A 9729-nucleotide genomic window follows, 5' to 3' on the forward strand; every position below is an offset into this window, starting at 1 on the left:
TATTCAGTTCTCCAAATAAGACATACTGAGAGTGGGAGGGATGTGCTTTCATGTCTTCGGAGGCAATCTTACGGGTTCCCAATGGCTAGTGCTCTTGACAGTCTCATATAGCCTGGGCATTGAGGCTATGAAAGCGCCTTTATAAGAGCAATAAAATCAGTTTTCAGAAGGCTTGGAGTCTAAAAAGATCTCTGGCAGAATTTTATTTCTAAAAATGAGACATTTGTGGAAACTTCTTAAAGCTAGTGTCCTATCACCAAGACGAGCTTAAACTGAACATATAGGCAGGGCATGTTTCATTCTTTGTCTGATTGCATGGATCCATTGTTCCGCAATATGGCGTCATTCTTTGGACCAAGAGGCCTGTGACCATCAAAGTATGAAAGGGTTTACTCGGGGGTGCCCACATACCCGTAGCCTGCAGTTATTATTCTCCACCTTAAGTACGCAAGCACAAAGAGGAAGAAAAAGCGGGTGCTTAAAGTGGGGGACGTGTGTAGTAATGGGAAATAATATAGAGCAGACAGAAGTTCCTCTCGGTGATAGCCAGGAGTAGTACTTCCCTTTGTTCATCCGGGTAGAAACCGAAATACCGGTGAAGGATGTCGCATGAAAGGAGGCGTTTTCAATCAACTGGGCATCGTCTTCGCAGAAAACAGAAACTAAGAATACGTGGCTTGGGCCTTTTAAAAACAAACGCAAGATAACTGCGCAAAAACGATAACTCCTAAAACAGACGCAGTTTTATTCCCACGTGTATTAGTAAATCTTAAAGAAAGTAGTGCGCGATTGTGAGAATGATCTACGTGAGCTCAGGCGTTGCTATGAAAAGCCGTGGTTGCGATGACGCATGTTGTCTGCTTAAGGAACACGAATCATTTATAACCTCAACGCAACATTGAGCGTGCGTCTTCGAATCGGATGTGCATTTCGATACGTGTGATGTATATCAAGCGACGGAGTAGAGGCAGAACACCAAAGGCCCAGATGCTTCTGCTACACTCTTCAAGTCACAAGAGCTGTGAATGTGCTGCTTGGAGCGCGCAGAACAGTCACAGCGTAAGTTGTAGGAGCGACATTCATAGGACGTGCTGTAAACTTTCTTAGGGCGCCCACTGCAAGTACTTTTGCGTGGTATCCACTGTACGGAATAAATCTTCGAATTTTACGAAGCAGCTAAGAATCCACTAAATGTCTGTAAGGCAATATAGGCAGCCACGTAGTGGCGCACTTTCTTCTCGTTGTGGCGTATGATGATGAGGATTATGAAGGATTATAGCTGAGCCGTTTTTACCATCAAGCTTTAAACCACCCGCTCGTTACGCAGTTCACATGGTGTGAAGCCAGGCGTGAATCTGCACTTTGCCACGCAATATTACATCTGTGATCGTAACGCCTCGCCCGACATGATGCATGCCTAGTCTTTTTCTGAAAAAACACCGCCCAAGCACCTTGCACAAATGGTTAAACAGCGTTTATAACTGAGTTCATCCCAGAGCTGTAGTGGGATTTGCCCAATTTCTGTGGCATATGGATATTTGCAGGTGGACAACTTCTTCATTTTGAGTGAACAAGTGGCGAGTAGTGGGGCTTCCACAGTTTCTGTAGCACATACGCACTAGGGGTTTTCGCGCACGTAGGACAAATGTTGGGTTTGCCTAGCAATATATAGCCTCGCTATAAACGTTTCAAGCACTGGCTGACATGGCTTCATGGAAGAATTCTTGACTGCCACGCAAAAGACCCGGGTTCGGTTCCGGCTCAAACCCTGTTTTGAAGCAGAATCTTGGTTTGAGCAAGTTGGTTAAGATTCGTATTTCACGGAACTTTTCGGCGCAAACTGAAAGACGGACACAAAGCGACCTTTGTGTCATTTGTGTTCATGTTTCAGTTTGCGCCGAAATGTTCCGTGAAATATGTTAGGGGCGAATCACCTTAGGGTCTCGGCTTCTCAGCGTGTCATGTCGAAGTCACAGTTCATCATAAACGGGTATGCGCCGCAAAAATTGGGCAAAACCCACTACTCGCCACTGGTTTATACTGTAGAGTTTAAAATGTCGTTTTCGTTAACCCGTGCTTCTCTTTCCTATGTGCCGTAGACACTCGCCTGACGCTCATTTCTACCGCTTCCTTTATTTTCCCAAGAGCAGTCGAAGACGCCGTTATAAGTTTATTGAGAAAATAGTTCTGACTGTCCTATTGCCAAAGTGCGCAATTTAGTTTGCCCCGTGCATTGTGAAGATGGTTTTCCATTTTGCTGCGTTTTTCTCATAAAGCCATTTTGTCATTTTGTGGTCCTAACAAATACCTTTTTTCTACCCTGTTTGCCATACTATACAGGGTGTTTCAAGAAGTGTGCCCGAAAATCCTCAAAAATAAGTAAAAAGAGATATTTTCACGCTGCCTTCCTAATTACTTTCTCCTCGGCACCAGACGTCTTAAGATAAATAGACTCATCAATCAGGGCAATGATTAAAGAAATTAAGTTAATTTACTTTTAATTAGCGGGGACAGGCTGTCGGGTCGAATGGAAAATTGCAGGACTTTCTGCGAAGAGCGTCTTGCCGCTTTCAGATTTCGCAAGAGCAGCTGGTGTCTAGTATTAGCGAACAATAAAATCGGGACCGATTTCGCCGGCGAAACTAAAACAGAAACTCCGAAAAGCGGTGCTCCTCCGAGACGTCCAGAATGAGCGAGCGTCGTTGTAAAAATCATCGATCGACTTCGCTTCCTGGTTGTCGGGGTTTGGTTTGCGATTAGAACACGTATGGCGCACGAATGTTAGCCATTGTAAAGCCCCTGAAACTTTGTAAAGTAGCGACACTCTCCTTCTCCGCTATCGTTTCTCCTCGGTTTCCTCTCCTTCGCGCTCTCTTTTCGAACATGGCGCCACCTACCTTGCTCCTGTGAAGCAGACGCCCTTTCGTGTAGACAGCGCTTGCTTGCCAGGCCACGCGCTGTAAGCATTCGCACCAGCCGTCTAGCTCTTAGTATTTTTTTTGTTTTAATTAATTTTTGTTTAGGAAATATTAGCGCTTCTAAATAGCACCGGCTACTCCTTTTCGCAAATAGAATACACGAAAATCCCAGCAATGAAAAACAAATTGCATAAAAGAGCACCAAGGGAGAGTTCGTGTATTTCCTTCTAGAGGACAAAATTTATCTCCGGTGGCTTATGCACATTTATTAACTGGACATTTTGCTTTTCATAACTTAATCTAAAATTATCTAAACGAGCGTAACGGTGGCCCGCGAGAGCTGTGTGTAGTGCTGCATAGGGTATACAATATGTGCAGAGAGCATGTGCTCGCACATGCTTGGTAAATAGAGCATTGATAAATTTAGTAGTTTTTTCATTAATAAGGTAGTTTTTTTCATTGGTGAATTTCAACTCACGAGACGCACTGAAGTCCCTGAACTCACCGCGCGCGCGAGGTCAACTAGTCCTGGACTTCAGGCGCTTAGGCAGAATTCACAGTGTTCCTTACGCATTCGCCTAAGACGAAGAACAAGAAGAATAAGAACAAGAAGGCATTCGCCTTCTTGTTCGTCTTCATTTGGCGGAGTGATCCTACCCCGCACCCCTCCGTAAGCTTTCTGCACCTCACCTGGTTTGCATTGCCTCCGTGATCGGGCCAACGATCACGGGGGCAATGCAAAAGGATGATGTCATCTGAATTCATCGTGTGACGTCACGTTATGTGACGTCATGATGACGTCATAGCGACGTCACCAGTTTTGGCCATCTATGACGTCATTTGGAGACGTCTTCGCGGGATGATAATTTGGATCACCGGTGTTGACGCCGCCGAGGCGGGACGCCGACAGTCAATTTTAGCGTTCGATGAGGCATTTAAGCTTTCGCAATAGTATTGCGCCAGATAGCGCAGATCAATTATCGTTGATATATCTGGACGGCATTGGTTGTTTCGTTAAGTGATTAAACTCACCAACAGTATTGCGCAAGTGCGCCTTGTAGATGTATCGGAAATACGAACTATATCGCTGAATGAACGAAAAACTAGCGGTTTACAGTAAACGTTTCCTTCGTGAGACCTCCACTAAAGCTTCACGCGAAATTGCACGTAAACCTAGGTGCGAAATGGCACGTATACGTGAGGTTCCTAAACGATGAACGCACCCTACGACTCGGTTGGGAGCGCACGCTTTACATAGCTACCTTCATCGGAAGTCTACCGGCTGATGGGTGAACGTAAAAGAGCCAGAGAAAGCTATTTCCTCTTAATTAAACGGGCACGCAACAAAACAAACGGGGAGTACAAACCCGAAAGCGAATTTTCGCACTGAAGCTTTGTTTATTCTGCCACGCCCACTTCTTGTCTTGTTTTGATGTATTCGGGTTTGACCGGCAGGGACGGTTATCAACGCTCGACGCTGTCCGCGAAGTAGTGTTCTAGAAGCGTCGCGATTGTAGTAGATCGGTTTGTTAAGATTGCGCCCCGCACGCGAATGTTCCAGTTTTGTCTAGAGCATAGGTCGGCGAACTCACTCATGAGTCGACTCACTCAGATTCACTCAGACTCAGATCGGGCCGTGAGCCTGAGTCTAAGTGAGTCCGTGTGAGTAATAATTTGGTGAGTTTGAGTCCGAGTGAGTCCGGTTGAGGAGAATTTTAGCGAGTCTGAGTCCGAGTGAGTCCAGTTAAGGAAAATATTGCTGAGCCTGAATCCGAGTGAGCCCTAAGCGCAAAATATATTTCTTGAGTGTGTCCGAGTGAGCTCCACCTTTTGTTGCCGACTTATGGTCCTATCTACTCATCTTCAGCATTACTATCGTCCTTATATCGGCCTACGTTTATACTGAAGTCCATTCGCAGCTATCTCAGCACACTAACATTCAGCGCCACCTCAATGTTTATTGATGAGAGGCGTGAGTTAGGGGTAGGGGTGCCATGACCTTCCCCGCCAGCTCTTTCATTGGATGTTCTTGATAAAAATATCTCGTGAATCGCGTATTTCATGAAAATGTCCTTACTGGATGGATATATGATAATGATGATACATGATATATGATGATAACTCGTATTTGAAGGCACAAGATCAAAAGGCGTATCGTAGAGCACCGATCATGGGAGATACTGCCGTTAAAAAGGATTCACACCATTATCGAAAATGCTAATTTTACGCCAAGGGACTCGTGAGTCGACTCACTCAGACTCACTCAGACTCAGGTGATGCCGTGAGTCTGAGGCTGAGTGAGTCCGGCTGAATAATATGTTGGTGAGTTTGAGTCTGAGTGAGTCTGGCTGAAAAAAGTTTAGTGAGTCTGAGTCCGAGTGAGTCCAGTCGAGGAAAATTTTGGTGAGTCTGAGACAGAGTGAGCCCTCAGAGAAAAATATATTTCTTGAGTCTGAGTGAGCTCCAATTTTTTTGCCGACCTGTGGTCTAGAGATAACGCCGCCACCAGCGATATTGCTGGAAAGTTCGATAGCGCCTGTATAAAAGCCGACGCGCTTGATCGCTTGTCAGTTGATCGACGGACGACGCCCTGTTCGCCGCTATCATTGTACAGCGTGTGTTGCTGTAGTTCTAGTTCTCCGTTTCTCGGCCACAAGTTCGGCCAAATAAACAGTTTCATCTCGGACGTGCTGACTGTTGTCTTCGTCGACGTCACGACCACGTGACATCTGGTGGAGGTGCTGCTTCATGATCCGGACGCCACCGCGGAGCGCTGACCCAAGCCCAAACCGCGAAGACGACGACTCTAAGGACAACCCGGATCCTCGAACCAGCCGCCGGCAGAAAGGACTACCCCCCCAATACGGACCCCTACCGGATAAGCCAAAAGCCACGGCGACAAGAACAACAGGCACGATGACGGCCGCAGCGAACCCTGCCGCGATAGTGATGCAGCCGCCCAGGGAGCCGCCTACATTTCGTGGTTCGCCATGTGAAGACCCCGAAACCTGGCTGGAGACGTGCGAAAGGGTCGCAACATTTAACAACTGGAACGCCGACGACAAGCTGCGCCACGTGTACTTCTACCTGGAAGAAGCAGCAAGGACATGGCACGAGAACCGGGAGTCCACGCTTCGAACCTGGGATCTCTTCGGCAGTGCTTTTTTGGAGACGTTCACGAGCGTCGTTCGAAAGGAAAGGGCCGCAACCTTGCTGGAGACACGGGTTCAGCTCCCGAACGAAAACGTGACAATCTTCGCGGAAGAAATGACCCGGCTGTTCCGCCACGCTGACCCCAACATGCCTGAAGAAAAGAAGGTTCGTTTCCTCATGCGAGGAGTAAAGGAACAGCTCTTCGCTGGCCTTATGAGGAATCCGCCGAATACCGTCCAAGAATTTGTCTCCGAAGCAACAACGATCGAGAAAACGCTTGAGATGCGAACACGGCAATACAACCGCAGCTTCTCGACCACAAGCTACGCCGACGTTCAAGCGCTAGGATCCGCCGACCTGCGTGAGACGATTCGAGCAATCGTGCAAGAGGAGCTGCGAAAACTTCGACCTTCGTCGCAACCTCAAGTAGATTCCATCGCCGACGTCGTGCGCCAGGAGATCCAGCATTCACTCGGTGCGCCTCAGCTAGTAGAGCCGCAGCCGCAAGCTATGAGCTATGCTGCTGCAGCCCGCCGTCATGCTCCTCCTCCACGCCCACGCCAAGACGACACACCGCCGCAGTACCGTCGCCAGACGCCGCCGCCGCCACCAACGCCCTACCGTCCACCTGTCGGCCAGACGCCGCCGTCACCACCGACGCCCTACCGCCAACCTGTCGGCCAGCGCTACACCCCGAGGAAGACCGATGTCTGGCGTGCCCCTGACAACCGCCCGCTCTGCTACCACTGCGGGGAGGCCGGCCACACGTACCGCCGCTGCCAGTACCGTCAGATGGGGCTACGCGGATTCGCCGTCAACGCGCCGCGCCCGCAGCCAGGCGAACGGCCTCGCGACATCGACGACTACCTCACCGGAACACAATGGCAAGAACGACGACCTTCCCGCTCGCCGTCGCCCGGCCGTTACATGTCACCGCACGGCCGGCAGTACAGTGGCCCAAACCGGGGCCGGTCGCCTAGCCCGTATCCGGAAAACTAAGGGCAGCAACCGATGGAGGTGCGGTTGCTGAACGACGAAATGCTGAAGACCCTCCGCCGTCGACGACGACGCCGCGACGAAGTTCCCAGCCCCCGCCGCACGCCGAACGACGTCCTGAAGACGAAACTTTGCAACCGGAAGCAGACCTGACGACGCAACGCGGAATCAGCGGTGCAAACCGACGTAGCCGTGACCCGACGCCGCGACGTAACCGCAACGCAAGACGGCGGACTAGCGACCTCGACGTTCTGATCGACGGCCACAACGTCACCGTACTCGTCGATACTGGAGCCGACTATTCCGTCATCAGTGGGCCGTTCGCAGCAAAGTTGAAGAAAGTTAGGACTGCTTGGGAAGGCCCCGAGATCCGTACCGCTGGAGGCCATCTAATAACGCCGATTGGTGTCTGCACGGCGAGAGTCACTGTCAACAACCCGACTTATCCTGCGAGCTTTGTAATCATACAAAACTGCTCCAGGGATGTGATACTTGGAATGGACTTCCTAAGTGACCACGGCGCCGTCATCGACTTAAGAACCAAGTCGATAACCCTATCGTCGGAGAAAGCGACACCACCGGATACGAACCCATGTCAACATGCCCTGAACGTGCTCGAGGATCAAGTCACCATTCCTCCTAGATCCAGCATCATAATTCCCGTCTGCACCGAAACGGCTGAATGCATCGAAGGTGTCATCGAGAGCGATCAGGGTTTGCTGCTAGACCATGACATTTGCGTCGCAAGAGGCATTGCTCGGCTGTATGAAGGGAAAGGAAGCGTGATGCTAACGAATTTCAGCCAGGAATACAGACACCTGAGCAGGGGCACGACGATTGCATACATCGAAGAAATCTTGGCCGTCAGCGATGCGTTTGCCTTTTCAGATTCTGACGAAGCTACGACGACGATCCCTGAGCCACCCTTCGACGTAAACCCAAGTCTTCCCGCTCGCAAACAGCAACAGCTTCGACGCCTTCTGCAGGAATACAGGGACTGTTTCTCGTCGTCGTCGCGGGTCCGACAAACGCCCCTTGCTAAGCACCGCATCATAACAGAAGAAAATGCTCGACCACTCCGTCAGAGTCCCTACCGGGTTTCGACGCGGGAACGGGAGGCCGTTAAGAAACAGGTCTATGAAATGCTACGCGACGACATCATCCAGCCGTCCAACAGTCCGTGGGCGTCTCCCGTGGTGTTAGTGAAGAAGAGGGATGGGACCCTACGTTTCTGCGTCGATTATCGTCGCCTGAACAAAATCACAAAGAAGGACGTATACCCTCTCCCACGGATAGACGACACCCTGGATCGACTCCACAACGCGAATTACTTTTCGTCGATGGACCTCAAGACCGGCTACTGGCAAATTGAAGTCGACGAGAGAGACCGAGAAAAGACCGCCTTTATAACGCCGGACGGCCTGTTCGAGTTCAAGGTCATGCCCTTCGGTCTTTGCTCGGCACCTGCGACTTTCCAACGGGTCATGGATACTGTATTAGCTGGCTTGAAGTGGCAGACTTGCCTTGTTTACTTGGACGACATCGTTGTGTATTCCTCGAACTTCGACGAACACCTCCAGCGACTTCAATCCGTACTTCAAGCAATCAAGAACTCCAGGCTCACCCTGAAGCCAGAAAAGTGCCACTTCGCGTACGAGGAGCTCTTGTTTCTGGGTCACGTGATCATCAAGACTGGAGTGCTCCCAGACCAGCAGAAAACAGCTGCCATCGCTGCTTTCCCGCCACCCACCGACAAGAAGGCCGTGCGCCGATTTCTCGGCTTGTGCGCCTATTACAGACGCTTTGTCAAAGACTTTTCACGGATCGCCGAGCCACTAACGCAGCTCACGAAGACCGACGTCGAATTCAGGTGGCAAACAGCGCAAGTCGAAGCATTTCATGAACTGAAACGACGCCTGCAGACACCTCCGATACTTGCGCATTTCGACGAATACGCCGATACGGAGATTCACACCGATGCAAGCAGCATAGGACTCGGCGCCGTCCTTGTGCAGCGGGCGGGCGGACTGGAAAGGGTTATCAGTTATGCTAGCCGGTCGCTGTCTAAAACAGAGGTCAACTATTCCACAACAGAAAAGGAGTGCCTCGCCATCATCTGGGCTACGTCAAAGTTTCGCCCCTATCTCTACGGCAGGCCCTTCAAAGTTGTGAGCGACCATCAGGCCTTGTGTTGGCTAGCTAACTTGAAGGACCCTTCAGGTCGCCTCGCACGGTGGAGCCTGAGACTTCAAGAATTTGACATTACTGTCGTGTACAAGTCCGGAAGGAAACACTCCGACGCCGACTGCTTGTCTCGTGCCCCCGTCGACCCACCAACGCCCGACGACCAGGATGATGACAGCTTCTTGGCAGCCATAAGTACCGAAGACTTCGCCGAACGACAGCGAGCCGACCCTGAACTGAAGGGTCTAGTGGAATACCTGGAGGGCAGGACCATCGTTGTCCCAAAAGTATTCAGGCGAGGATTGGCATCATTTTCTTTGAAAAACAACGTCCTCGTAAAGAAGAACTTCTCTCCGGCCCGAGCCAGCTACCTTATCGTTGTACCTTCGGGACTGCGACCAGACATTTTGCATGCCCTGCACGACGACCCGACGGCTGGACACCTCGGACTTTCCCGAACGCTCGCACGAGTACACGA

This window comes from Rhipicephalus sanguineus, chromosome 5, assembly GCF_013339695.2.
Source record: "Rhipicephalus sanguineus isolate Rsan-2018 chromosome 5, BIME_Rsan_1.4, whole genome shotgun sequence".
Lineage (NCBI taxonomy): Eukaryota > Metazoa > Arthropoda > Arachnida > Ixodida > Ixodidae > Rhipicephalus > Rhipicephalus sanguineus.